The 22,159-nt window shown below is 45.2% G+C and overlaps 1 protein-coding gene across 3 annotated transcripts in view; it reads left to right on the top strand.

Annotated features, from left to right (window-relative positions):
* The window catches only part of Tmem108 (transmembrane protein 108), a 423,034-nt gene that overhangs the window by 137,757 nt on the left and 263,118 nt on the right, over window positions 1-22,159 (top strand). For 2 of the 3 annotated variants that reach the window (XM_026789944.1, XM_013354232.2), the window contains exons 1-2: window positions 10,746-10,818; window positions 19,142-19,254. The gene's annotated coding sequence lies outside the window, so the exon portion shown is untranslated. Of the gene's footprint in view, window positions 1-10,745; window positions 10,819-19,141; window positions 19,255-22,159 lie in introns of those variants that run through there. The other variant, XM_026789945.1, reaches the window with a different exon arrangement.

The raw sequence follows: 22,159 nt of genomic DNA, 5'->3' as shown, positions 1-22,159 counted from the left end.
TGTGTGTATGTGTGTGTATGTGTGTGTATATGTGTGTATGTGTGTATGTGTGTGTATGTGTGTGTATGTGTGTATGTGTGTATGTGTGTGTATGTGTGTATGTGTGTGTATGTGTGTATGTATGTGTATGTGTGTGTATGTGTGTGTATGTGTGTGTATGTATGTGTGTGCATGCGTGTGTATGTGTGTGTATATGTGTATGTGTGTATGTGTTTATATGTGTGTATGTGTGTGTGTATGTATGTGTGTGTATGTGTGTGTATGTATGTGTCTGTGTGTGTGTATGTATGTGTCTGTATGTGTGTATGTGTGTATGTGTGTGTATATGTGTGTGTGTGTGTCAGACAGTGCCTGTGTGGTGGTGAGAAGACAACATTAAGGAGTTGGTTCTCTCCCAGGATTGGACTCAGGCTGTAGGCTTGATGGTACATGCCTCTACTTGCTGAGCTAGCCCTGCAACCTCCCTGAGGCTCACTGATAGCTAAGATGAGAAATCCATCTCAGTCTGGAGTTTTGATGGGAAACAGGTGTGCTGTGTTGACATGCAACAGAACAGAGAAACGATGGACCATGAGGACTTAAATCCTGTAGGACTGAATTTAGGACTGTCTTTGATGTCTGATGGCTAACCATGGGAAGCGCAGGAAATCACAACAGTATGGCTCTAGAGAAGAGAAAATGAACACTTTGGGTGTTCTTTGTGATTTTTGTAATGGTTGAAAAGATACGACACAAAAATTCTTCCTAGTAGGCTGGCTTCTCCAAGCATCTCTCTGAAGGACTGTGAGAACAAATGAGGGTCGTGTTTCTGTTCCCTTGCTCATAGGAAATTCTATGAAAGGATTGTTGCTGGGCTGGCTCGAGATTGCTGATAAAATTCCAGGAGAAATTCAAGCACAGAAAAGAAAGGAGGAGTTGACAGGATGTATTTTATTATTTTGTATTTATCTACTGAAAAGTCCATTTAAAAGCAAACAGTGTTTAATAAATGGTTGTTATATACTGAGTGTTCAGTTCATTTTAAAACTATAACTTGAACTATACGGCCAATAAATTTACAAGTAGTTCATTTCAAAAGATAAGACAAAAGAGAAAGAGCACAGACACATAAAATTCTTCTCAGGGGTAGGCAAGATGGCTCAGCAGGTACAGGGGCTTGCTACCAAGACTGATGACCTGAATTTGATCCCAGGAATCTGCACAATAGGAGAGAATTAATTTCTGCATGTTTTCCTTTGACCTCCACGTGTGTGTACACACAATTAAGCAAATAAACAAATGAATAAATGTTTAAAAAAATCTGAGTCCTAATCAAATACTCATTATGTTAAGTTGAGCAAAACCCACGAAACCTACCTTGAGGTTAAAAATTGAATATTTAAGATCATCTCTTTGATGTCCCTGCAAACACATACGTGGAAGACAGCTACACATTTGCAGATACGCCATCCACATGGACTGTGGATTCCTGTGTCCCGGCCTCAATTGTCTGCCCACCCTGATTTGTCCTATTTTGCTAGGTGCCCTGAGAAGGACCACACACCTCCACTGCCACCAATTAATTCTAACTGGGATGTCACAGGAGAGGAAGTCTCTGTTATTTGTTCAATATTTTAATTGGGGGCAAATAATTCAGCCTGTGAAAGATGCCCATTTCCAGTCTTGAACAAACTCCTTCATCCTAGATCAAAGGGTTCTCTTGATTCCTTGAGTGCCGTCATTTCTTTTTGGCTTATTAAAATGATCTCTTTTATTGGCTGTGGAGACACTTGCAAGATGCACCTCGAGTCTTTTTTGTTGTCCTGATTATTCTTCTCATTTATAATAGATTAGGTTTCTTTATTTTCTTCACGTGAGACGCCAGTTTTGGGTGAGGGTAACCCTCTTTTCTTCTCTGACAGTTTATAGGCCTCGCCATTCCCTTCTTAGTCCCTACCTCAAATGCTGGCCGTCTTTATCCCTCAGACATAATCTTTTTATGCAAGCAAGCGACAAAGGAAGCAGACCTTTCTTGTGGGTTATCGACCTTTTTTGAAGTCCTTTACTTCAGCTGTCTCCTAAATGGGATCCGTATTTATCATATTTCCTTCTTTAAAAACCTAAAGTATATGAAATGTGTTTCTTGGCTTTCCCTGCCCCGTGAGGTTGCAGAATGTAATTATGTTATTAGTTTTCACCCTGTGGTTCACCCACAGCATCCTCTGGGGTCCATTTCTCTACTGTTTAGGATGGAGCTCCCTCTTTATTTCCTATGGGATTCAGAACACTGTTCTCAATTTATTGATGTCCACCCCATTGCATCCTTCCATCCCACTCAAACTGATGGAGCATTTAGCCACACTGTGCTTGGATAATTAAAGCTGTTGTTATTATGTGGGCTTTTTTTTTTCAAATTCCACTTAGTATCTTCTGCTATTATTCCTCTTAAGTAACCTATAATACACATTCTAATTTCTGCATGAAGACATCAATTATTTTGATAATTAAAAAGTCATGAAAATGAATTCTGTGATGTTCCTTCAATCATTTTATTGTTTTATTTCTTTATTTTACATATCAACCACAGTTCTCCCTCCCACCCCACCCCCACTCCACCCCCATCCACTCCTCCCAAAGGGTACGGCTTCCCACGGGTCACTCTGGGAAAGGAAATTAGATGAGATGTCCTGGGTAAACTGGGGACAATGGGATGCAGTAGATGGGAGGGGATAGGTGATAAGATCATGAGGAATGGGATGGGTGAGTTGGAGGAGTGACGGAGTGGGAGAGCAATGAGAGAGATATCCTGGTAGAGGGGTTAGGGAGAAAGAAACCTGAGGCTAGAGAATTCCCAGGAATCCATAAGGATGACCCCAGCTAAGACTCCTAGCAATAGTGGAGAGAAGGCCTCAGCAAAGATTTTTTAAAGATTTATTTTATGGGTTTTAATTATGTTACATGTGTGGGTGGCGTATGTGAGGGTGCAGACGCCCTCAGAGGCATCTGGTCTCCGTGGAGCTGGAGCTACAGGCGTTCTGTTGTACCCGAGTGAGTGCCGGGAACCAAACCCAGGTCCAGTGCAAGAGCAGCGTGCATGCTCTCTCAATCGGGGACCATCTCTCCAGTCTTAACAAAGACTTTTTTGACTACCAACTATATATCAGTTCTGAACCCTAGGAACGAGAAGGGGCCACAACCAAACTTCATACACTTTTATTCTAGAAAGATGAGGAGCAACATAGCAAAAATTCTTCAGATGTTAGCAATGTCGTATAGGTCCATGTCCTATACCCACTTGCCCTATATGTATGTACAGATATTTATACATATTAAAATTATAAATAGAAAACATGCAATGGGTGTCTCTGAGTCTGTGTTGCTTCTTCTAGTCTAAGTGGGGAAAAAGAAGCTGTAAGGAACAGGGAGGGACAAAGAGGGGGACAGACACATGTGGCATAGGAACTAGAATGCTGGAGAGATAGAGTGCAGGGGACAGAGGGTTGGGAGAGAGAAACGGGGTAGGAAGCTCAGCAGAAAGTGTAAGAAAATGTGATAGTGAAAGTTATTGTTTTGTATGCTAATTAAAAAATCTCCCTTAAGCCGGGCGATGGTGGCGCACGCCTTTAATCCCAGCACTCGGGAGGCAGAGGCAGGTGGATCTCTGTGAGTTCGAGACCAGCCTGGTCTACAGAGCTAGTTCCAGGACAGGCTCCAAAGCCACAGAGAAACCCTGTCTCGAAAAACCAAGAAAAAAAATCTCCCTTAAAAATGGCAAAGGCTAAGACTTTGGAGCAGCCATTTTTTCCCACTTCTACTGAGGAATTCAACTGGGATGCCCTTAGGATCCTCTCTACAGAGTGAATCAGCCTCTGTGTGACGTGACGAGAATGACGCCAGCCGTGTACCATCCTTGGGAGACTCAAGAAAACAGTATGATGAGATTTTTCTGTAGGGCTTAAGTATCTCAGGGAACCCTATTGAGAAAGATCGATTACAGGGTAACAGTTGTGGGTGGGGGTGGGGTAGCTCTTTGGGTCCTTGGATCAGAGAAGTACTCCCTGCCAAGGACTCTGCGGGTTCTTGAATTTAGACAGAGAAAAGGTGCCTGCAGGTGCAGGTGCAGAGCCGAATGAGGACCTGGGAATGGGGGCGGAGCATGGCATTCCAACTGGTGATGAGTCCACTGTGGGAGGAGCCACATTATGAAGGGGCGATGAGCTGGAGGCGTGGCCAGAGATTGGGTGGAAATGATGTGGAGAGAGGAGACATTCCAGTTCAGGTTAGTTTACTAGCGATGTGGTGATCTCCGTCTATATAATATCGTGGCTCTGGTGAGTCAAAGATGAATGAATCGGAGGCTCTGTCCTGGTGCAGCACACAATACAGAGTACATGACATACTTTTATTTTCATTTTTTGTTGACTTTTTATTGATTTTTGTTGAGCTCTACATTTTTCTCTGCTCCCCTCCCTGCCTCTCCCCTCCCCTTCAACCCTCTTCCAAGGTCCCCATGCTCCCAATTTACTCAGGAGATTTTGTCTTTTTCTACTATCCATGTAGATTAGATCAATGTATGTCTCTCTTAGGGTCCTCATTGTTGTCTCGGTTCTCTGGGATTGTGATTTGTGGGCTGGTTTCCTTTGCTTTATGTTTAAAAACCACTTATGAGTGAGTGCATGTGATAGTTGTCTTAAATGTAAACACAGTACAAAAGTTGCATCTTAGTCATTAGCAAGGGGATGGCCATATGTTGTTTGCCCAGAAGCAGACCCCAGCCAAGCGTTCAGGTGAGAGTGGTTTATAAAGTCAAGCTCTCCAAAGGAGCTCACGAGCACCTCATCAGAGCAGCAGACAGCCTGATCACACAGGGGCCTCTCCCTTGTGGATCAGCCTCAGAATTCTTCGCACTTTGAAGAAAACAGGCTCAGGTTTTCTGAATGCACACCTGCTACTTCCTAGCTATGGCTGCCCAAGAGAGTGGCATGCTCTTGGCTCTTTTGGGCTCCCCAACCAGATGATATGGCTCCAGCATCCAAAGTTAATCCTCTGGGTCTGGTGTACACAGAGGCAAACAGCATAAAGGTGATTCCCCAAATAAGGTGGAAGATGAAGACTTGAGGTTGTAGTCTGACTTCCATATTCCTGTGGCATATGTGAATTTCTTGCATAAACACACAAAGATAGAAAAAAATGTCTAAAGGTAGTCATTGAAGGTCCCAGCAATGGCTGAGGGACAGGTGCTCAGAATTTGGAAAATGGATATAAGGAGATCTTGCCAGGGTACCGATAGAACCGCTCCAGAACTTGGAGGATAGGATTCCCTTTGCATAGGTCAACCCTAGAGGCAACCACATCTCTTTCCCTGGCCCTGCATTCTCACCAGCTAATCTGTTTCCTGTCACCAGAGAGAATCCTAGAAGTGTTTCAGAGTGGGGATGAGTGCGTGCACGGAAGCCACCCTAGGCCAGAAGTCTGTCTTGAGAGTCTTTGGAAATCATTAAGTAGAAGCTACAAGCCCCCAAATGATGCCAAGCTCGTGTGCACAGGGGTGGGAAGCTGGCTGGAATGCAGTTTAGATGTTAGTCATTAAGATGGAATAGAAACGTAAAGTCCTTCAAGTATGGTGTGCATTACAAAGAAAAAAAGGGGCAAGTGAAGATGAGCCTGAGGAAACAGCCATGCCTGTGGAAACATTCCGGGACTTTCATTAGGACCGAAAGGAAATGTCATCATAGAGAACTTGCTTTGTGGTTGATAGAAACTGATGCTAGCGAGTGACATCAGGATGACCAGTCAACCAGAGCTGTGTTGGGTACCAAAGGTGGCAAGGAGGGTCCAGGGGATGACAATTCTGATTGGTCGAAGTGGAATGCCAGTCACGTCGAATTGAGGTGTCTGAGGTCATATCAAGGGAGAAGACCCTTGATAATAGCTGACATTTGTTTAATGCCACCTTATCACGTTACATTATTTATGATTAATTAATAACTTTAGGTCTCAAGTACTTGCATTCCAGTACCGCCACTCCAGTCCCTTCTAAAGGTAAGCTGGCCTGGTGTGTGGAGGAGCTGGGGATTTAACCAGACAACACGGGTCCACATTCCACCCTGAATCAACACAGTAGAGTTCAAAGCCTTGACTGATTAAACACGGACAGGAAAAGGGGAGTGGCCGGTGATACACTTTTTAACCACAAGCTCCGTTCTTTACCCATCTCCAGATTGTTGGTTTTATCCCCTCATCCCTTACCTAATTGATTTCACCTGCTTTCATCCTCCCCCCACCCCCATGCCCGGGGTTCTTGCCTTGTGTTTTTATGGGGCACTCCCTCATCCTGTCCCACTCCGGGTCTCAGTTCATTCAGGATGTTATCATTAAGTGCTACACCCTGGGTGGCTTAGAAACTTCAGATTTCTTTTTTCTCAGAGGTCTAGAAATTGAAGGGCACATCCCAGCGTGCTCTGGGTCAAGCGCCCCCTTCTGGATTACAGACCACCTTGCTCATGTGTAGTTTTATGCAGCACTGTGCAAGCAAGTCTCTGACTTTGAAAGGACCACGAATTCCGAAACTATCACAGTTTTAGTAAATTACCCCGTTTATGAAAAGTCCACTTTTGCAACATCCGAATGATCTCCCACAGACCTTGACTTCTGATAACACCACGCTGGGACAGGATGTGGAGTTTCAGAATATGACTTTTTGGGGGTCAAACATTCAGTCCATAATAGTAGGCCAACTATTTTGAATTCTTTGGAATTCAATACAGGCCTCACTTTTGACAGGAAGCCTTCTCGGGTTGTCAGCCAGAGTGGGCACTCTTCACTTGATGCTTGCCTGCAGCACACACAGTTTCAATAGCTTATGTCTTTTAAGATGGCCTAAAAGAAGACACGTGTGTAGCACTCATTTGCTAAGTGATTGAGGCCAGGGGCTCTGCCTCGTGTGTACACCAAATTACCTCTGCTGTTTTCTCAAAGGGACCTGCTTTCTGGGTCCACATATGTCATTGTAAAACACAGGCACTGTGTCACATGAGATCTTAGCTTTATTTTTCTTTTATATCAGCTTGGGACTTCTAAGCACTTTATTCAGTAAGAATTCTGCCTACTTACGCTGTGTTGTGTCTTACATACATACAATCTGCTGTTTCCTTGCATTAACCTCCCTTGTATTAACCGTACCTGCTTTTCATACCTAGCAGGGCAGTGTGCAATCTCTATCTAACGGGCCTGTTGTTGGGAGGGTCACATGAGGTGCTGATGGTATTTATAATGTTTCTTAAGTTAGAGTAAGTATAGAAGAGCATGTAGTATTTAATTGTGTTTAATGTCAAAGTATTTTGTACAACAGACCAGGATGTTGCTTTTCTTTAAGTTTTATAAAGATATATTTTTTTAAAAAAAAATCAACCTTTCTACAAAAATATCTTGTATTAGATATGTACACAGTCACACTAAATGGAAAGAAGTACCAGTCATTAAAATATGGGTATTATCCTGGCTGGATTCATATGACAGATGGAAACTAGACTCTCGTCTAATCTGTGGGTCTTCATGAGTGAAGTCAATTAAGTTTGGAAAAGCTATTTATTATGAGATAAAAATGCAATTAGTGCTGATAAAACATTGGTGGAGTTCTGATTATAATGAAGCAACTGTGGATTTCAGTGGGGTGGGGCGATTTATGTTTTATCTCTTCTTTTCCAATATACGTAAATCTCTTACTGAGCCATTTCCGGGTTAGGGAACCTTGTCTGAGCTGACCCCTATCGGATCCCAACACACCCATTTCCAGGGACAGGAGAGCTGGGCTGTGTCTCGGAAGCAAGCTGATTGAGGAATGGAAAGTGGCTGGCAGCGTGGATGTTTTTCTTTTCTTAGCTTCGCATCCACAGGCAAGGATTCCTTCGCTTCTTGCACCTCTTTCTGTAATGATGACACCCACAGGGAGAAAAAGAAATGCTTTTCTATCGTTAAAAGTTGACAGCAGTCATGCTAGTTAATAAAAACTGTCCTTATTTTCCCCCAATAGATAAAGTTGCAAGTTTACAAGGGTGAGAAAAAGTCTCCCCCACTTGGTTGCTGCGAAACATATTTTTAAAGTGTCAGAGGAGGGACCCAGCTTTCAGGCTCATACACGGGGCTTCTGTGTTTCTAGGTCTGCGCATGAAGTTGGTTACCAGCAGGATGGCTGTTGAGTGTTCTGAGGGGACCTCTGATTCATCTGAAAACTGAGTCATACCCTACTGTGGTAAATACCATTCCACAGATACACTGGGTGACAACCATGCTCTAAGACTCTGGATCTAGTCACCTTACTACACAAAGTAACAGAATTTGGTAAAACCCCAGTGCCGAGAATTGCGAATTCTTTATGATAGTCTCCATTCCCTTATTTAGCTCATACAGCAGGCTACATGAATAGCACAGCTGTTGGCTTGGGGTTTGCTTGTCTGCTGTTGATCCATATCTGGAGGTACAGCCCTGACTTAAATTTAACCACTACTGGCTTCAGAATTTGTATATAAACTGGAGGAAGTTCTTCCTGGGCCCTAGGAGTCTGCGTTTTAGCATCTATCTTAGGCAGTACTTGCTGAAGGGTTTGGGGAAGCCGCGGAGACTAAACTCTCCTTAAATCCCAAATAGAAACATGCGTCACCTAAGAGCATCATACAGGTGACCTTATCACCAGAGAGCCAACCAACTTGGTGTGGGTAGCAGAGGCAATAGGTTCTTTCTGGAATATGTAGTCAGCCCACTGGAATCGATCCTAGCTGTAGACCTGGTATCTCCATTTGTACCGGTGAATAGCCTTGGTAGTATTTATTACCTATGAGTTATTTTTGGCCTTTGAAAATCTATTTCCACAAATTATGTGGAAACCTCCTTTGTTTACAGCTTGCTGGTGTCGTTAATGATTTATGTTCCTGGGTTGGTACTTTTTTCCTTGTTTAAAAACTAAGCCTAAAATGGGATTTGGTGGGTCAGGCCTTTAATACCTCCACTTAAAAGGTAGAGACAAGAGATTCAGGAGTTCAAGGTCATCCTCAGTTGGAGGCCAGACTGGACTACCAGAGACACACTGTCTCACAACACAAAACCAAATGCTAAACTCTGTCATTGGTGTAGCAGTTTATACAGGCATTCTCAGCAACCATTGGGTATGAATCATATAAACTGTGGAGCTTAGGAAATGTGGAACATTCTGGTTAGACGCTCCAGGGCCAGGCTCTCACAATTTGCTTTCTGAAAAACTACAACACGCAAGTCAGGCTGGAGAACACTGATTTCATGTCAGAAGCAGAATCTCTGACGCCTTTCGACTTTGGCATCTTCTTATTCCTGTTGTCCAGGACCATGGGACCATTGTGGTAACCTCAGGGTACCCCTGAAAATCTGAATTTGGGGCTAGGCCACCTTTGACAGGAGCAGTATGGTGAATCATGCCTGAGACTAAGTGAGCCTCACTTTTGGCTGAGATGCCAGATGCACGAGACATATAGACAAAGGCGAGGTTTTCTCTAAGTATCAGCTTGATCACCCCTATGAAGAGAAAAATAAAACTACTTGGCACATGTTCCTATGTCTTGTCCAGATGGGCTGGTAGAAAGCCGATTTAGAGAGCTTAATAGGTAAGACTTTTGAGAGCTGGGCGTGGTGGAGCATGCCCATAATCCCAGCACTGGGGGCTCAGAAAGGTTCATAAATTCTGGGCCACTCTAGACTACATGGGGGAGGGGGAGAGAGAGGGAGAACTCTCGAACTGCCTTGAGATGTTATTAGATTGGCAATCCTGGACGACAAATACGCTAGCTGTCCAGTCTAAAAACAGTCACGTCAAACCTGAGATAGCAGAGGCATTGAGTATTTGACATGGGGACAGAGTGGTATTTGGGTAACTTTAGAAACCTTCAAGGGAAATGACAATCCAAGCTCTGTGATTGGATTGCCTGAATTGCCCAACGCGTTATTTCTAGCTCATTCCCTTTAAAACGTGCTTCTGAGTTTCCCCGTGGAGTCCTAAGACAGGCTGTTGAGATTCCACAAGGCTGGGACCACTTAGATGGTTCCTCTCTTATCTGATCGTTTCAAGGCACACTTGCCCAGCTCTTCACTGCGGAGGCAGGGCTAGTGGACTCATCTGACTCTGCTTGTCTGTTCCAAACACACGAAGTTGGTCCACCTGGCCACTCCAAAGCCTTTCCTCAGCTGCCCAAGCCAGAGGCCTCATCAGATCACTCCATGATGAGGCAGTCCTTTGGATGCTCTTCATCACTGAAGAACAAGAAAGGTCGTGAAACTTGTCAACAAATCGAGCAGGGGTTTTTTGACAGTGCTTCTTAAAAGCATGGCCTTGGACCAAGAGAAGCTTCCTCACCACTTGGGGGCTTGTTAGAAATGCAGGCTCTCGAGGCTCCACCCCAGACTTTAACAAGACCCAGGTGATTCTTATTTAAACTGGGATCTGAGAAATCAATCGATGTAGGCATTGATCAACTGGACGCCACTCATCCGCGGAAATAAGGGGCTCAGCCCTTTGTGCCCGCTTCGCACCCGCTCTGCTCGGTAGCAACCGAACCCCCGGGGACATCGGAGCCAGGCGCTTGCCGAGGGCAATTTGGTGATTGGCTTGTGAAGCCACGTGACCAGTGCTGGGCTTCCACGCGACAGGATTGGTTCTTGCGGACGCTGACGGACAGGGCCGGGGCGGGCCAGAGCCCGGTCGGAGGGGCGCCCGCGGGGGCCAGAGGGGCGAAGGCGCGAGAGCGCGAGTGCGCGTGCGCGAGCGGCGGGGCTTTCTCCGGAGCCGTCGGAGGGAGCGGGAGCGCTTCTCCCGAGGTGAGCGGAGCGGGACGGTCCCTCGGATGGCGGGTCCTAGGGAGCGGCGGGGATGGCTCGGGGATTCGCTAGCCCCGGGAGCCTTGCATTGGGGAGGATGCAGGGCAAATTCGTACGCCAGCCTCGGTGCCTCGGTTTCCCTTTTCCCACCCTCTGATACATTTCCCCATCCTCCCAGCGGCTGTACCGGAGGAGGCTTGGCCACCTGGCCACCTTGCCTCCGCCTTTGTTTCCCGCCCCGGAGGGATGCTGCCACCGGTCCCCTCCCCAGGGGAAGGGCGCGGGAGGCGCCGCGGGGCTGCCACAGGAGCTGGACCCGGGCTGGGAAGAAGGTGGCTTCTACGCAGCGAGGACCTGTCGCGTGGGAGAACGAAATGGGGAAAACGTAGTGTCACTTTGGTTCGAGCCCTTGAGACTCGAACTAATCCGGTGGCTGCGAGCGAAGCGAAATTCCTAGCGCATCTGATGATCTTTCTGCCTTGATGCGGGCGCGGGCATCCCCGTGCTGCCCCAGGAAGGGTGCCCTGGGAAGGTTGCCCTGTCTGTCCGCTGGACCTCACATCTGCCCTCACCCCAGACTTTAACCGAAACCCAACGCGCAGAGCCCATGGAAAGAATCTGGAGATGCGTTAAAAAAAGCTTATTTTTTTTTCTTTAAAACAATTGGGTAGAGCAGGTCACACACAAAAAAAGGGTTTCCAGAGACTATAACTGATGACTGGGAAATGGTGAGGGAATTGCCTGCAGTGAACCGCAGACCAGACAGCGCACTGAGAGGCTTCTTCAAGAAGATCCAAGAAGCGGGGTGGGGGTGGATTCTGTGACTTTCTAGGGCTGTTCAAGAGGGTACTTATTTCAGCCTGTCGGGAGGTCAGTGTAGGAAGGGTGAAGTAGGGAGGGTCTAAGGTACACTTTCTAATTCCTTGAAAAAGTGTATGTTTAAAAAAAAAAAACATTTGGCTGCCAGAAGAGATATGGGGGGGGGGGGGTGGATTCTCTGCTGAATCCTTCTTTGGAAGAGAGAGGGCGTGTCTAGGAGCTTAACTTGGTGGTTAAGGCGTCAGCATCTCTCCAGACATAGCAGCAACGACAGGCAGGACATCTCATGGTTAAACTTAAAAGATCCCTTGAGTTTCTCACTGGTGAACTAGTTTGATGCACCTGGTGTCGTGAAAATGGTTCAACTAATTGCCAGCAAGATTTTCCTGTGCTCCTGAGTTTCCATGTAACCCTTTCAGAACGTACTGTGATACTCGGAAACCCATTCAGAACTTACCTGCCTCTCTGGAGACGTTCTGATACTGCTGTAAACCCTTCCTTCCCCCACATGAAGCTGCTTTTCTGTTACACAGCTAAAAACGACCATACCTTGTGTCAGCAAATACTCATTTTAATTTACTGAATTCCACAAGATTTAATGAATTTACTTGCTGAAATTTCAATTTACTGAATAAGTTAAACTTTTTTTTTTTTTTTTTTTTGAGAAGGCTCCCCTTTCATTTGATAGACTAGAGAAATCAAATGCAGGGTTTTTTGGCTGCACCAAGTAAACTTCTGGTGGTTTCCGGAGATGAAAATGAGAGAGTCTGCTGCAAGGCACAGCTTGCCCACGTAGAGTGCAATGACGGTTCTTGGCTAATAGTCTGAAACACAGCGAATTCGTGGGAATAACTTACAAAATAGAAGCTGATGTGCTGTGGGGAAGGGAAAGGAACGCTGAGGATGAAGGTGGTGGCATGCTTTGTGGAAAGCATTCGTGTTTATTTTTTTAGAGGGAAGAATGACACCCCCCCATGTAAGCTACATGTAAAATACACAGAAGAGCTGGAGACATGGCTCAGTGGCTAAGATACTCAGAGGTCATGGTTGGTTGTTTAACAGGTGGAAGTGGGATCAGCTGTGTCAAAAAGGCTGAAAGAAAAAAAAAACTCTGGTTAGGATCTAAAGGGCCAACAGAAAAATTGACAGGCATGGTTCAACTTGAGGGACCCAGGGCAACTCTCTGGCCTGTAAGACAGGGTCTTTGTCCTCCAATTCAATAAAACCCTCTGGTTCTGCTTTCAAAATAGCCACAAAATCATTTTCTTTCTGTTGCCTCTGTCCGCTGGGTCACAGACAAGGAGGATGAAGAACTAAGGAGATAGATTATAGTCAAACCTGCATGCCTAAGCAGCCATGCTCTTTGAGAAGGATCTGTGTCACGTTGTGTAAATATAGAGCCTTCACCCTCACGGGTGCCTGGGAGAGCTCCTTAGGGTGCACTCTGTAGGGTAAAGTTGGCTTCCATCGGGGGCTGGGTGGGCTCATCTGCTGGGGCAAAGGAGAGCCTGGAATGTTTAATTCAGCCAGGTTCTGCTGCCATGTTTGCATTATCATCTAGCCTGACTGGCCTTTGCATGATTTCCAGAAGATATATGGATCATGTAACAGAAGTCCTGGTGAGGTTATGGTTCTCAGACTGTGACAGTTATCCCTGTAATGTGCTGTAGAACAGAGCCCCACTAAGACACAAGTCTAGGATGCCTGCCTGTCTTCAGTCCTTTGCTCATGTCACCTACAGGTTTCCCTCAAACAAGTTGTGCCTTTGTTACCAGTAGATGGCGCTCTTGCCTCTGGGAATTTATGAAGATGATGATTTTGGAGCTGTCAGCAGCAGCCTAGGTTTTGTGTAGATTTTGGATAAGCTGTTAGCTCCCAGGTTAAAATAATCATAATGAAGTTCTGAACACTTAAGTGTTATAATACAGGAATAATGGGGTAGGGTGAGGATTTATTCTCTTTCTGGTGTGTGCGTGTGTTCTGATTCTGGGGCCATAAATGGACAAGGAGGGCAGTATAAGTTTAAGAGCTCTTGGTATACACCCTGCTGGCTAAACAGACATGGTGTTGAGGTGATGAGTTGGTGTTCATTCCAAGACTTCATTTCTAATTATTTGCATGCAGAGCTAGTCTCCACACAAGAATGACTCTGTGTACATGTGATTTTAAACCCATTCTGTATTCAGTAATACATGTCCTGAAGGTAGCAGGGAGAGTTTTCGTGAAAATAATGTTAAATCAATAACAAGACTGCCTACAAAAGGTAGGTCAAATGATTTAAATCCATTTCTTGTAAGACTTGAAAATTTTCTGACAGGTGTTTGTAGTTTGTCTTAGCTACATTTGACCTTCAAGTCTGTTCAAAACTTGAACATTACAAAAAAACAATACTTTTAACTGGAGATCATTCATCTATCCTCCAGTTTTGAAATAACTAATTACTTTGTTCTTTGTTGCAGACTACTTTCTGAGGTGGGTCTTGTGCACACTAAATGCAAGGGAAGTTGGTGCACTAGCTAGCAATGGAGAAGTCCCGGTGTAGGGGAAGGTTTTCTCTCTGATCCTGCCCAAGCTGTAGGACATTGCCTCTGGGGACCATCACCCCAATCACCTCTCCCTGTGCCGCTGACACTCTTTAGCTCAGCTTGTTTTGGGTTTATTTCTGTCTCTTCCAGTGAACTGATAAGTTATTTTATTGAGTTCTTACCCCCATATCAGTGGCAAACGCTGAAATCCCATTGGCAGGAGATAGCAATAGTCACAAATCATTGGCACTGCCTCATTTTGTGGCGATAAATCAGTCTTTCTGGCTGTTATTTTTCCTGTGTTTACTGGGTTTGTCAAGTGAATGCAACTTAAGTATCTTTCCAAGTATGAAGTTCTTTGCCTAGGTGCTTTCCATGAGGTCTCTCTGAAGCCTCCAGACAACGTTCAGGTCAATTCTGGTGTGTTTGTGTTCCGAAGTTAAGACAAGAGGGCACCTTGCTAACGCTCTTCCTCTCCTGTAGGCGCTGGGGTGCTTCCATCAGGTCCTAAGGTTCAGAGGTGGAAGAACCCATGCCTAGGACACAGAAGGTGCTGTGTCTACAGGGCCTGGCCACGGAAGTTATCTGAGGAATTCCTTGATGTGGGATTAAAGTCACAGCATAAGTAGCTTTTGCCATGGGCTTTTCTTTTTAGCTTTTTTGTTTTTCTCTGGCTGACCCTGAATTGGACTTTTTCTTGTACGTCTTTGGTGATTTATCTTAACTTTTTTGCAATACTGTTTTCTGTAAGAAAATGTTGGGAGCAGTGAGACCCCAGATCCTGGATTTCTTGTAATCCCCTGATCTGAGTGCCTACAGCCGCTCTGAGCACGAGACCTTCAGGAGTTCCTGATGGCAGGAGAGTGGTTTCTGGTGGGTTTTGCTGGGGCGTGGCTATCTCTATATAATCTGCCCCTGAACACAATAAAGGGGGCATTCTTGGGGAATTCAAAGATGACCCGTGTCGCTGTCTGTCTGTCTGTGTCTGTGTATTTTAACCTCCAATCCCCTTGTCCAAAGCTCATGAACTGGGTGCCAGCGCACAGAGCGCAGACACGGGGGCGTGGGGCGCGGTAAGAAAACCTTTTATCATTCTAGAAGTTTTTGTACAGTATGAGGTCCTTAAATTGAGTCCATGGTTTCCCAAGTCTTTGTGGATAAGAGAGCATAATTTGCCTCTGCATGTCTTTGTGTCTTTTTTTTGTGTGTGTGTGTGTGTGTGTGTGTGTGTATGTGTCTACAGAGCTGGGTCAGGGTATGTGTGAGTGTGGAGGCCAGGAGTGGACTGAATTCCACCTTAGTTTTTTGAGACAGTCACTCATTGAGCTTGGAGATAACTGATTTGGGTGTCTTGGGCAACGAGCCCTAGAGCTTTCTCTGACTCTGCCACCCCAGTGGCAGGACTAGAGGCACGTGCCGGCACAGCTGTGTATAATTTTAGTGTTCATGCTAGGGACTTGAACTCGAGTCTGCACCAGTCATTTCTCTCGCTCCTTTTAGCATATTCTGAGAAGAGGGCTTTAGGCTTCAACAAAACCAAACGGATCCATGGCACAAAGTAGGATAAGAATTTGACTGTCTAGAGCAGTTTCTGGAAAACTGACAAAGGGGAAACGTTACACTAATCCTAATTGGTCTTAATAATAATAATAATAATAATAATAATAATAATAATAATAATAAAAACTCAGAGCAGCCAACTACTAGTTCTTACCCCTACGATTTCCTCAGACCGAGTGGGTATCCTGCCCACCCGAATCCTTAGGCTGAATGCTGTTCTAGGAACCATCAGACTGAATCCTGAGCTCCTGTCCCCGCCCAGCCAGATCTCTTCCAGTCCCCACCTCCTTAGTGCGGGGTTAAAGGTGTGAGCCACCAGCGCTGGGGAATTTTCATCTTGTTCTATTGGGGCAGGGTCTCTGGTAGCCCAGGCCATTCTTGAACTTCCTGTGTAGCCAGTGTGTCCTTGAAGTTAGGATTCTTCTGCCTTTGCCCCCCAAATTCTGATATCATATGTGTGTGTATCACTATGCCAGGCTTTAAATAAGAGAATTTGTGTGTATGCGTGCATATGTACATACACACACACGAGTGCACAGAGGCCAGGGGACAATTTGGGCTATCATTTCTTAGGAGCTACTTTTTTTTTTTTTTGAGGCAGAATCTCTCATTGGCCTGGAGTTCCAAGATTTTGCTATTTGTGTGTCTGCCCCCCCCCCCCCCCCGCTTCACTGTGCTATTGTGCACGTACACCACCATACCCAGCTTGGTTTCTGAGGGTTGAACTCACTCCATCATCTAAGCTGTTTCCCCAGCTCCAAAGGTAGAATTCTAATTGATGAGCTAACGTAGTGGTTGGCGAAAGCTGGGCATGGAATGCAGACATTAAGCTGTGAACCTTAGGGATAGCGTACCTTTATTAACATTCTGCCCCAAATGAAGAGGCTAAGCAAAGCATTTTACCCACCTTAATAATGGATGTGCACGTATTGGCATCCATTCGTCATTTCTTTCTCGGTACCCTCCTGATTCCACCAGAATGCTTTCAAGTTCACTCTGCTTTATTGGCAGTGACGTGCGTAACAGGGGACACCCAGCTCTCATTATCCAATTTGAGCTCCACATATTCATCGCCTTCCTGATTTATGACATGAAGAAGTTTTAAGTCCTTATTAGCATATATTAAGGGTACGTAATGGATTTTATTACAGAATTCTCATATGTATATGTATTTTGATCATATTGGCCCCGCCTATTACCGTCTCTTGTTTCTCTTATCCTCCTGATGATCTCACCTCTCTCCTCTGCCCAGCTAATCCTTAGCTTCTGGTATCATGTTTTTGTGTGATGGCTGGGGGTGTGGGGGGTGCACATGTTTAATTAGGGTTATTTAAAGGAGCATCAATGAGATGTAATCTCAGGAACACGAGAAACTTACCCACAGCTACGCTACTGAAAAAAACGTCTCTCCCTTTCTAGCAACTGCCTGGATATCCTCAGGGAGGGATGGGACCTCGTGAGTCCCTCACCTCTAGGATCCTCAACTGCCTATAAATCCTTACAGGGCGGAGCCTCGTGTGCCCCCTCCCAATCCATGAGAGAGTGACGTGAGGGTTAGACTCGGGCTCCTTTCATTTGTGAGCGGCTACATCTGGCTGCACGTGTCTACTCTGAATTGTACTCCCAGCTCTTAGGTTCACCAGGGTCCTTGAGATGTAAAACAACTTAGATGGTAGAACATCTAAGACATCACTAGTTACCTTTGTTGGTACCCAAGATGTACTGTGGCTAATTATTGTATCTCCCCTAACTATTTACAATCCCAAATACTTGCTTTAAATAGGAGTTACTTGGAATTTTTATGGGTTAGAAATAAAACTCATTGTTACCAGAAGCTGTGTAGACATGACTTTGTGCTCCATTCTCACTTTGGACACATGAAAAGTAACTTTGTTGGGGAGAATATTGCTTCACAAAACCTCGGGTTCTGTGTCCTGTGACATCTTGCTCACCTTTTATTCTGCAATGGTCCATACTGGTAGATGCCACCTTCTGCTGCCTTTTTAGCCATGAGGTAGCATGACTTTTGTTTTTGCCTTAGTAGAAGAGTAAATGTTTTTTCCTTCTTGGTTTATGGAGCAAATTCATAGACTAGAGAACAAAGTCAAATTGTTGCTTCCAAGGTCAAATTCCTGCTACTAAGTTGTTATGAAATTTGGTGGGGCAAGGGGGCACCCATCACCTCCTTGCATTTGTTTCAAAAAAAGGAAAAGAAGCAGCAACCCTGTAAGTTAGAGTCGTCTTCTGAGAGTGTGACTCTGTAGAACTGTACCCAAGATCCAGACTAAGTAGCTTTTTATAATACACTAGCTGAAAATTTCTAATCAGAAACAGTGCTGACATAAAATTTCCTAATGTGTGAAAGCCACTTCGTTTACAAAGCTTGCCAGATATTTCCCATTTTCTTGTCTCTTTTCTAATCACAGAGTGGCCACTGAACAGCACCATCAGGACTCCCTAAGGCAGTAGTTCTCAAACCGTGGGTCACCAACCCTTTGGAGGATGGAATGACCCTTGCACAGGGTCACACAGCAGATATCCTGCATATCAGTTATTCATGTAACGGTTCATAGCAGTAGCAAAGATGCAGCTATGAAGCAGCAGGAGGAAGGACTGAGAACCACTCTCCTAGGGCTTTTAGAGATGGAGAATGTCAGGCCTTACCCATGACCCTTCAACTCAGAACCTACATCTTATCAAGACACCCAATGACATGAAGCACCAGGGCAGTCTGAGAAGTGATGCTTCCTTTCATGTGGCGTCTGGGATAGGCCCTGGGAAGGAGGCTGTGATGTTTTCCAGAAGAGGAAACTGAGAGCCAGAGTTGTAAGTGGGTCAAGATCACTGAGGTAGCATCATATTGACAGGGTCCTATTCTAAGCCTAACCCTATTCTAAACCTAACGCTTTCTTAATTAGACTGGAGTGAACCTTACCCAAGAGACCTCACTGCCCAGCCCATGGGGTTTGACTATATGACTTGGAGCAGCCAACAGAAATTGAGCAAAAGCAGAAACGTGCATACCATTTGCAGGGTCGGGGGCAGTGTTAGGATGTGTGTTTGTACCCATATGCCTGTGCGTGCAAATGTCTTTGCAAATCCTTCATGCTATTTTCCATCCGTTGCTCACTGGAGTGGAGAGAACCCCTTAGAGGAACCCTGGAGATTATACTGTAAAGATGTAGGACTCGCCATAGCCTGAGTATTTCGGTTTCTACATCAAGCCCATCCCTCTTGAGTTCCCACATGTCTAGGATGTATAAGAGAACCTCTTGGGTTGACCATGAACTGTTTCAGAGGTCGGGGTCTGTGTGTTCAGCATGAAGTTCATTTTTAACAAATTCATTTGAACAATGGCTTTGGAGATGAAGTTGTAGATAAATTGGCCCTTTGTATTCATTCATTTTTGTCTTTGGCAGATTGCTTGGCTGTGGTCCAGCATGCAGAACTGAGTGTGGGGTAAAAAGCAGCGGATCTGATGGGTTGCGAGGATGTAAGAGCGTTTGAAGGCTTCCACACCCTCTCCTCCAGGGTAAGGCAAATGCATTCCCTGTTTTGCTGGCTTTGCTGAATCATAGATGCTCTTGTCTTGCCAGCCCCTTGGAGTCAGTGCAAATGGGATGCTCTGTCTCTGAAAGGCTTCTAAAGCTTTCCTTATTCAAATCATGGACTCAAACCAACAAATAGGAAAAATGGTCACCAAGGGGTGGGCTGAGTTCTGTGCATGGAGATATCGCTACATAGGGTTGTTGAGTGCGTTTGTATGGGGTGTGATTTATACAAGCAGGCTTGTTGAGGCTTCCCGAAGAGCAGGGCAGAGGGAGGAATTGAGACTGCTCTTTTTCCTAAAGCCATATCGTATTGCTAATAGTCTAGCCAGATGTCCCTGCCCACCACCCTCCTCCTGCATGAATCCTTCACTGAACTTCTCCTTCATGATCTCTCTGTTCATGAAGGAAATAGCTGGTCAGCAGTGAAGTCCCAGATGTGGTGGCCCGTAGCAGCTTAAAGCAGAGCGTTCTGCCCATGCCGTAGTTTTCCATCTGGTATTCTGAAGGCTGCATACACAACCATGCAGCTGTGGTTGCTGGTACATTGCATGTGACTGCTGGGGACTTGGTAACTAAACCTGGTTTGGAGGGTTTTTTGTGTGTGACAAAAAATGTTAAGACTAGTAGGACATAGTGTTGTTTGGTGAGCCCTTCTGGATCTAGGTGGAGGGTCCAAGGAGGAATGCTACCTCTTTTCTATGCTCCCCAACTTCCACACTTGAACAAAAGCCAGATGCCTTGAAGAAGAAAGCATGACTAATACTATTCCAAGCAGAGCTGAGAATGGTAGAGAGGGACAGGAGCGGTGGTGGGATTTTTCTTTTTCAGCTTTAACCTGAAGGGAGGACTGTTTTAGCCAGTGGGGTCAGAGTCATGAGGCCTTCCTAGACGGAGGGCACCCGGAGACGCTGCCTGTACCTCCGTGCCTCATGGGGCTCATTAATAAGTACGGTTTACTGAACAATACAGACGATTAAGGGCTGCAGATCCCTGGAGATTCCCGTCAGCGTGCCTCATTGCTGCTCTTGCGTGATGCACACGCTTAGGGATGAAGCAGGGAGATGCAGCTGGGAAGCAGGCCATCTATAGAAGAGTCCAAGTGACCAGCTGGCACCGACCTCAGCCCAGGGCCTGGGGGTTGCTCATGAGAGGAGTGTTCCTTGTTAAATTTTGTCCCTAAAAGAATTTTGCTTAGCTTGGGGCTAGTCTCCTTTTTATCTGTGGCTCCCACATAACCTCTGTTTTAAATGTATCTAAGAAGTATTTTATGTCAAAAAAAAAAAAAAAAAAGCAATTGACCAGCATGTTCCTGTGTAAATGTTGTAGAAGGGTCAAACTGGAGGCGATCATTCTTTAACCATTGATAAGGGGCCAAAGAAAGTGGTGTGAGTTACCAGTACACTAGGCAGCACTGGTTTCAATGAGAGAGGTCTTGTGTGGGCTGTTGCTGTGCATTGTAGGATGGATAGTGTGCCCTTGCCCTTAGCCTCTGCCCACTTAATGCCAGTAGCTCCCCAAGCAACCATGACCATCAAAAAGGTCTATGGTATTGTTAACTGTTTGCCACAGCTGAAGGGATATAGCGATTTAATCTTGTTCTAAATTTCTCTAGGGCTGTGTTTTAATTTACCTAACTCCTTTTTTCCTCCCAGTTTCCCTCCCTATAAAATAGGTATACCATAGCAACTCAGCCTGAGGAAACAAGGTGGCTAGTACTGTGTGGTTGTTGAGGGTTTCTGTAAATATCAAATGATAACTGTCTCCCACAGATGCTTAGGGCTCAAGAATCCCTCCTGATCCTTATGATGTAGATAAGAGCGGAAACAATGGGAGCTAAAGAATGGCGAAGTTAGCAGTATACAAGCAATGTGCAGTCCTAGACTGAGTTCATTGGCAGGTGTGCTCTTGTTCACTGCAGCAATATATTCTGCATGAAAGCTTTTCCTTGGCAAAGTTAAGGACCAGTAGAGGGCACGAGGCAAAAAAGATGGCCATTCCAGAGTAGTCATAGAAATTGTATCTGACAGGGTGATTTCTTAATGTTAAAATGACCCAAGTATAATTAGACCAAAGGACATAGAGAAGAAACCACCAAAATAAAAATTTTCTCCTTCATGACTGACAATCCAGATCAATTTTTGCAAGTCATATAAAGATAGAGACTGCTTAGAGAAACTCATGATTATTATAGAACTTTTGTATTTCTTTCCTTTTTTGCCTTTTGAGAGTACGCAGAGAAACCCTGCCTTGAAAAGAGAGAGAGAGAGAGAGAGAGAGAGAGAGAGAGAGAGAGACTGAGAGAGAGAGACTGAGAGAGAGAGACACTGAGAGAGAGACACTGAGAGAGAGAGACACTGAGAGAGAGTATGGGATATTGAAAACAGGCTTCTTCAGTGTACATCCTCAGGGTGATAAATAACATGATTTCATGATACATGTTCTTTGACATTTTCCAGTGTTGTGTCTTGGAACAGTAAAAGGAGGCCAGATTTCTGAACTAATCTGAAATAAACTGCACTATTTTAGCAAAGAGCCTCAGTCCTGCTAGAGGACATGGCCACTGCAGGGATGGATAGAAAGAAGCTGTGAGCTTCTTTTGAGTTCTTCTGCGCTGTGTTTCAGGTTCATGAAAGATTTGCCCCTGCTCTTTACCTTGGATCTAATGTGTGGGAGGCCACTGTAGACAGTCTGGTGTCTTTGGCTTCTGGGGTGTGTGTGTGTGTGTGTGTGTGTGTGTGTGTGTGTGTGTGTGTGCATTTGCACATCTGTTATGGATGAGGAATACACATTTGGAGATGGAGGCCGGAGGACCAGAAATCCATGGTCGCCCTTGGCTGCTTGGTGAATTCAAGGCTAGCCTGGGTCACATGAGACTCTGTCTTGTGG

Source organism: Microtus ochrogaster, unplaced genomic scaffold (assembly GCF_000317375.1).
Source record: "Microtus ochrogaster isolate Prairie Vole_2 unplaced genomic scaffold, MicOch1.0 UNK33, whole genome shotgun sequence".
Lineage (NCBI taxonomy): Eukaryota > Metazoa > Chordata > Mammalia > Rodentia > Cricetidae > Microtus > Microtus ochrogaster.
The sequence above is the reverse complement of the archived record's forward strand: the minus strand, read 5'-3'. Positions and strand labels throughout refer to the sequence as shown.